The sequence below is a fragment of the Arachis stenosperma genome, chromosome 6 (genome assembly GCF_014773155.1).
Source record: "Arachis stenosperma cultivar V10309 chromosome 6, arast.V10309.gnm1.PFL2, whole genome shotgun sequence".
NCBI lineage: Eukaryota > Viridiplantae > Streptophyta > Magnoliopsida > Fabales > Fabaceae > Arachis > Arachis stenosperma.
The window spans coordinates 95,011,307-95,017,994 of record NC_080382.1 but is presented as its reverse complement, the minus strand read 5'-3'; the positions used below and the strand labels follow the sequence as shown (position 1 = coordinate 95,017,994).

Here is a 6,688-nt window from a genome sequence, read left to right as displayed (position 1 = left end):
ATCTCTATGATCTCATTTTGAGCCTCAGATTCCCATGGTTCCTCATTGGGGAACTCAGTGGAGGTTGGTGCACGCCCATTGAGGCCTTCCTCAGTGGCGTCCACTTCCTCTCTTTCCTCTCCAAATTCGGCCATGTTTATGGCTTTGCACTCTCCTTTTGGATTTTCTTCTGTATTGCTTGGGAGAGTACTAGGAGGGAGTTCAGTAACTTTCTTGCTCAGCTGTCCCACTTGTCTTTCCAAATTTCTGATGGAGGATCTTGTTTCATTCATGAAACTTTGAGTGGTTTTGATTAGATCAGAGACCATGGTTGCTAAGTCAGAGGTATTCTGCTTAGAACTCTCTGTCTGTTGCTGAGAAGATGATGGAAAAGGCTTGCCATTGCTAAACCTGTTTCTTCCACCATTATTGTTGTTGAAACCTTGTTGAGGTCTCTCTTGATTCTTCCATGAGAAATTTGGGTGATTTCTCCATGAAGAATTATAGGTGTTTCCATAGGGTTCTCCTAGGTAATTCACCTCTTCCATTGAAGGGTTCTCAGGATCATAAGCTTCTTCCTCAGATGAAGCATCCTTAGTACTGCTTGGTGCATTTTGCATTCCAGACAGACTTTGAGAAATCAAATTGACTTGTTGAGTCAATATCTTGTTCTGAGCCAGTATGGCATTCAGAGTGTCAATCTCAAGAACTCCTTTCTTCTGACTAGTCCCATTATTCACAGGATTCCTTTCAGAAGTGTACATGAATTGGTTATTTGCAACCATTTTAATTAGCTCTTGAGCCTCTGTAGGCGTCTTCTTCAAATGAAGAGATCCTCCAGCAGAGCTATCCAAAGACATCTTGGATAGTTCAGAGAGACCATCATAGAAGATACCTATGATGCTCCATTCAGAAAGCATGTCTGAGGGACATCTTCTGATTAATTGTTTGTATCTTTCCCAAGCTTCATAGAGGGATTCTCCATCCTTCTGTCTGAAGGTTTGGACTTCCACTCTAAGCTTACTCCATCTTTGTGGTGGAAAGAACTTTGCCAAGAAGGCATTGACTAGCTTTTCCCAAGAGTCCAGACTTTCTTTAGGTTGAGAGTCCAACCATATTCTAGCTCTGTCTCTTACAGCAAAAGGGAATAGCATCAGTCTATAGACCTCAGGGTCTACCCCATTAGTCTTGACTGTGTCACAGATTTGCAAGAATTCAGCTAAGAACTGATGAGGATCTTCCATTGGAAGTCCATGGAACTTGCAATTCTGTTGCATTAGAGAAACTAATTGAGGCTTAAGCTCAAAGTTGTTTGCTCCAATGGCAGGGATAGAGATGCTTCTCCCATAGAAGTCGGGAGTAGGTGCAGTAAAGTCACCCAGCACCTTCCTTGCATTGTTGGCATTGTTGTTGTTTTCGGCTGCCATGTCTTCTTCTTCTTTGAAGAATTCGGTCAGGTCCTCTACAGAGAGTTGTGCTTTGGCTTCTCTTAGCTTTCTCTTCAAGGTCCTTTCGGGTTCAGGATCAGCTTCAACAAGAATGCCTTTGTCTCTGCTCCTGCTCATATGAAAGAGAAGAGAACAAGAAAATGTGGAATCCTCTATGTCACAGTATAGAGATTCCTTGAGGTGTCAGAGGAAAAGAGAAATAGAAAGAAGAAGGAGAAGAAGAATTCGAACTTTAATTAGATAAGGTTCGAATTGTGCATTGAGAAGGAGTGGTACTCCATAAATAGAAGGATGTGAGAAGGAGGGGAGTAATTTTCGAAAATTAATTAGAAGATTTTGAAAACATTTTTGAAAAACACTTAATTGATTTTCGAAAATAAGAGTGGAAAAGAAATCAAGTGATTTTTGAAAAAGATTTGAAATTAGAAGTTAAAGGGATTTGATTGAAAACTTAATTTGAAAAAGATGTGATTAAAAAGATGTGATTGGGAAGATATGATTTGAAAACAATTTTAAAAAGATATGATTTGAAAACAATGTAAAAAAAAATTTGATTTTAAAAATTAGTGACTTGCCTAACAAGAAAAGATATGATTCAAACATAAAACCTTCCTCAACAGAAAAGGCAAAAAATGTTCAATCAAATCATTAATTGTTAGTAAGTATCTTTGAAAAAGGAAAGAAATTGATTTTGAAAACATTTGATTGAAAAGATATGATTTGAAAAAGATTTGATTTTGAAAAACTTTGAAAACTTGAAAAAAAATTGATTTGAAAACAAAATTCTCCCCTAGCACCATCCTGGCGTTAAACGCCCAGAATGGTATCCATTCTGGCGTTTAACGCCCAAAATGCACCCTTTTTGGGCGTTAAACGCCCAACCAGGTACCCTGGCTGGCGTTTAAACGCCAGTCTGCCTTCTTCACTGGGCATTTTTGAATGCCCAGCTTTTTCTGTATAATTCCTCTGCAGTATGTTCTGAATCTTCAATTCCTTGTATTATTGACTTGAGAAGACACAAATAAAAAATATTTTTGGATTTTTTTAATAATCAAAATGCAACAAGAATCAAATAACAATGCATGCAAGACACCAAACTTAGCAGTTTGTATACTACTGACACTATATGAGACACATAAACACTCAAGTCAAAAGAATTCAAAGATCAGAGTAAGAAATCATCAAGAATTACTTGAAGATCCTTAAGACACATGAATGAATGCATGCTATTGACACCAAACTTAAGATGAGACACTAAACTTAAGCAAGAAACATCAAATATTTTTGGTTTTTATGATTTTGTGATTTTTTTTTTGTATTTTTCGAAAATTAAGTGGAAAAAGATATCAAAATTCTTAATGAGAATTCCAGGAATCAGTGCAATGCTAGTCTAAGACTCCGGTCCAGGAATTAGACATGGCTTCACAGCCAGCCAAGCTTTCAAAGAAAGCTTCGGTCCAAAACACTAGACATGGCCAATGGCCAGCCAAGCCTTAGCAGATCATTGCTCCAATAGCAAGATTGATAGAGATCAACAAGCTATTGTGATGATCAGTTGAAACCTCGGTCCAATAAGATTAGACATGGCTTTTCAGCCAGCCAGATTTCAACAAATCATCATGAAACTCTAGAATTCACCTTCAAGAATTTCGAAAAAAAATAAATGCCTAATCTAAGCAACAAGATGAACCGTCAGTTGTCCATACACAAGAACAATCCCCGGCAACGGCGCCAAAAACTTGGTGCGCGAAATTGTGATCACTACAACTTCACACAACTAACCAGCAAGTGCACTGGGTCGTCCAAGTAATACCTTACGTGAGTAAGGGTCGATCCCACGGAGATTGTTGGTATGAAGCAAGCTATGGTCACCTTGTAAATCTCAGTCAGGCAGACTCAAATGGGTATAGTGATAAACGAATAAAGCATAAAGATAAAGATAGAGATACTTATGTATATCATTGGTGTAAGAGCTTCAGACAAGCGTATGAAGATGCCTTCCCTTCCGTCTCTCTGCTTTCCTACTGCCTTCATCCAATCCTTCTTACTCCTTTCCATGGCAAGCTTGTGTAGGGTTTCACTGTTGTCAGCAGCTACCTCCCATCCTCTCAGTGAAAATACGTCCCTGATGCTCTGTCACAGCATAGGCTAATCATCTGTCGGTTCTCGTTCAGGCCGGAATAATATCCATTGATACTTTTGCGTCTGTCACTAACGCCCTAGCCTGCTAGGAGTTTGAAGCACGTCACAGTCATTCAATCATTGAATCCTACTCAGAATACCACAGACAAGGTGAGACCTTCCGGATTCTCTTGAATGCCGCCATCAGTTCTCGCCTATACCACGAAAACTCTGATCTCACGGAATGGCTGGCTCGTTTGTCAGGCGAGCACTCGGTTGTCAGGCGATCAACCATGCATCGTGCAATCAGAAATCCAAGAGATATTCACTAAGCCTCGAATGCTTGTAGAACAAGAGTGGTTGTCAGTCACTTTGTTCATGGGTGAGAATGATGATGGGCGTCAATCATCACCTTCATCAAGTTGAAGAACAAGTGATATCTTGGACAAAGAACAAGCGGAATTGAATAGAAGAACAATAGTAATTGCATTAATACTCGAGGTACAGCAGAGCTCCACACCTTAATCTATGGTGTGTAGAAACTCCACCGTCGAAAATACATAAGAACAAGGTCTAGGCATGGCCGAATGGCCAGCCTCCCAATGATCTAAGATAGCATAAAACGAAGATAGCTACCAAAGTCTTCTGATACAATAGTAAAAGGTCCTACTTATAGATAACTAGTAGCCTAAGGTGTACAAAGATGAGTAAATGACATAAAAATCCACTTCCGGGCCCACTTGGTGTGTGCTTGGGCTGAGCAATGAAGAATTTTCGTGTAGAGACTCTTCTTGGAGTTAAACGCCAGCTTTTATGCCAGTTTGGGCGTTTAACTCCCATTTAGGTGCCAGTTCCGGCGTTTAACACTGGAATTTCTTGAGGTGACTTTGAACGCCGGTTTGGGCCATCAAATCTTGGGCAAAGTATGGACTATCATATATTGCTGGAAAGCCCAGGATGTCTACTTTCCAACGCCGTTGAGAGCGCGCCAATTGGGCTTCTGTAGCTCCAGAAAATCCACTTCGAGTGCAGGGAGGTCAGAATCCAACAACATCTGCAGTCCTTTTGAGTCTCTTGATTAGATTTTTGCTTAGATCCCTCAATTTCAGCCAGAAAATACCTAAAATCACAGAAAAACACACAAACTCATAGTAAAGTCCAGAAAAGTGAATTTTAACTAAAAACTAATAAAAATATACTAATAACTCAACTAAAACTACCAAAAACATACTAAAAACAATGCCAAAAAGCGTACAAATTATCCGCTCATCAGGCTCCCTCCCTTAAAAAGGTCGGTAGCTCGTTTTGTTTTAGCAGATAAAAGCATTATCACAGTAGTTGGAATTGCTGAAGATATGTTAGTGAGCATTAAGGGGCTCACGTTTCCCATTGACTTCTATATCTTGGAGATGCCCCAAAATGACTCAGGGAGGCCTTCGTCGATCCTGCTTGGAAGACCGTTTTTGAAGACGTCGAAATTCAAGCTGGATGACTTTTTGGGAATCTATTCCTTTAAGGTAGATGGTAGAACAGTGAGCTTCAATCTGGATGAAGCTATGAAGCACCCCCAGAAGATCACTCCATATTCCAATGTGACATCATTAACGAAATCATAGCAGCAACTCATTAGGAAGACATGGAAAAGAATCACATGGAGCAAGACCCAAGTGTGAGGACACCCTCTGAACATACTGAAGATTCATTACCATTTTCACCAGCCCCAGATAATCCAAAACCAAACCATAAGCGGAAAATGGAATTAAAGCCTCTTCCTCCACACCTCAAGTATGCATACCTTGAGAACAAGCAGAAGTTTCCAGTTATCATTGCAAGGGAGCTCACTTCCCAACAAGAAGAACAACTGCTTAGTGTATTGAGGACGCATAAGAAAGCAATTGGATGGAGCTTGGCGGATATAGTAGGCATCAGCCCTTAAGTTTGTGAACATAGAATATTCTTAGAAGAAGGAGCAAAGCTTGTCCATCAACCTCAGAGAAGATTGAATCCCACCATCTTAAAAGTTGTTAAGAAGGAAGTAACCAAACTGCTTGAAGCAGATATCATTTACCCCATTTCAGATAGCAAATGGGTCAGTCCAGTACAAGTGGTGCCCAAGAAGTCTGGAATCACAACAATAAGGAATGAGCAAGGAGAACTTCTGACAACCAGAGTGCCGAACGCATGGAGAGTTTGCATTGACTACAGGCGTCTCAACCAAGCCACTCACAAGGATCATTATCCCTTGCCATTCATTGATCAGATGCTTGATCGCCTGTAAGGTAAATCTCATTACTACTTTTTAGATGGTTATACAGGTTATTTTCAAATCCATATAGCTCCTAAAGATCAGGAAAAAAACTACTTTTACATGTCCTTTTGGGACTTATGCTTATAAACGAATGCCCTTTGGCTTATACAATGCACCAGCTACTTTCCAAAGGCGTATGATGAGTCTTTTCTCTGATCTCATTGAGACCTGTATGGAAGTTTTTATGGATGACTTTAGCGTATATGGTGATTCATTTAGCTTTTGCTTGGATAGTTTATCTAGAGTATTGGACAGGTGTGTTAGTTCAAACCTTGTTTTAAATTTTGAAAAGTGTCATTTTATGGTAAAACAAGGTATTGTTCTAGAACATGTTGTTTCTGATACTGGTATCTCTGTAGACCCAGCAAAGGTGGATGTTATTTCTAGTTTACCTTACCCCTCCTCTGTGAGGGAAGTCCGTTTGTTCCTTGGCCATGCAGGTTTTTACAGGAGATTCATTAAGGACTTCAATAAGGTAGCCCTACCCTTATCCAGACTACTACAGAAAGACATTGAGTTCAAGTTCAATGAGGATTGCAAACAAGCGTTTGATAAGTTGAAGACCGCCCTAACTCAAGTTCCGATTGTGAGGGGACCAGACTGGAGCCAACCATTTGAAATCATGTGTGACGCCTCCAATCATGCAGTAGGAGCAGCACTAGCTCAACATGAAAGTAACGACCCTTTTGTAATTGCTTATGCATCTAAGACTTTAGATGCTGCTCAATCTAATTACACTACTACTAAAAAAGAGCTTCTAGCCATTGTTTTTGCTCTGGATAAATTCTGAGCCTATTTACTTGGTACTAAGGTAGTAGTGTACTCAGATGAT

At 39.9% G+C, this 6,688-nt stretch overlaps 1 non-coding gene across 1 annotated transcript; it reads left to right on the top strand.

Annotated features, from left to right (window-relative positions):
• Window positions 1–893: 893 nt before the first annotated feature.
• On the top strand, window positions 894–1,001 carry LOC130938415 (small nucleolar RNA R71). Its single transcript, XR_009069582.1, has one exon. It is a non-coding gene; the product is annotated as a small nucleolar RNA R71 (small nucleolar RNA).
• Window positions 1,002–6,688: the final 5,687 nt, after the last annotated feature.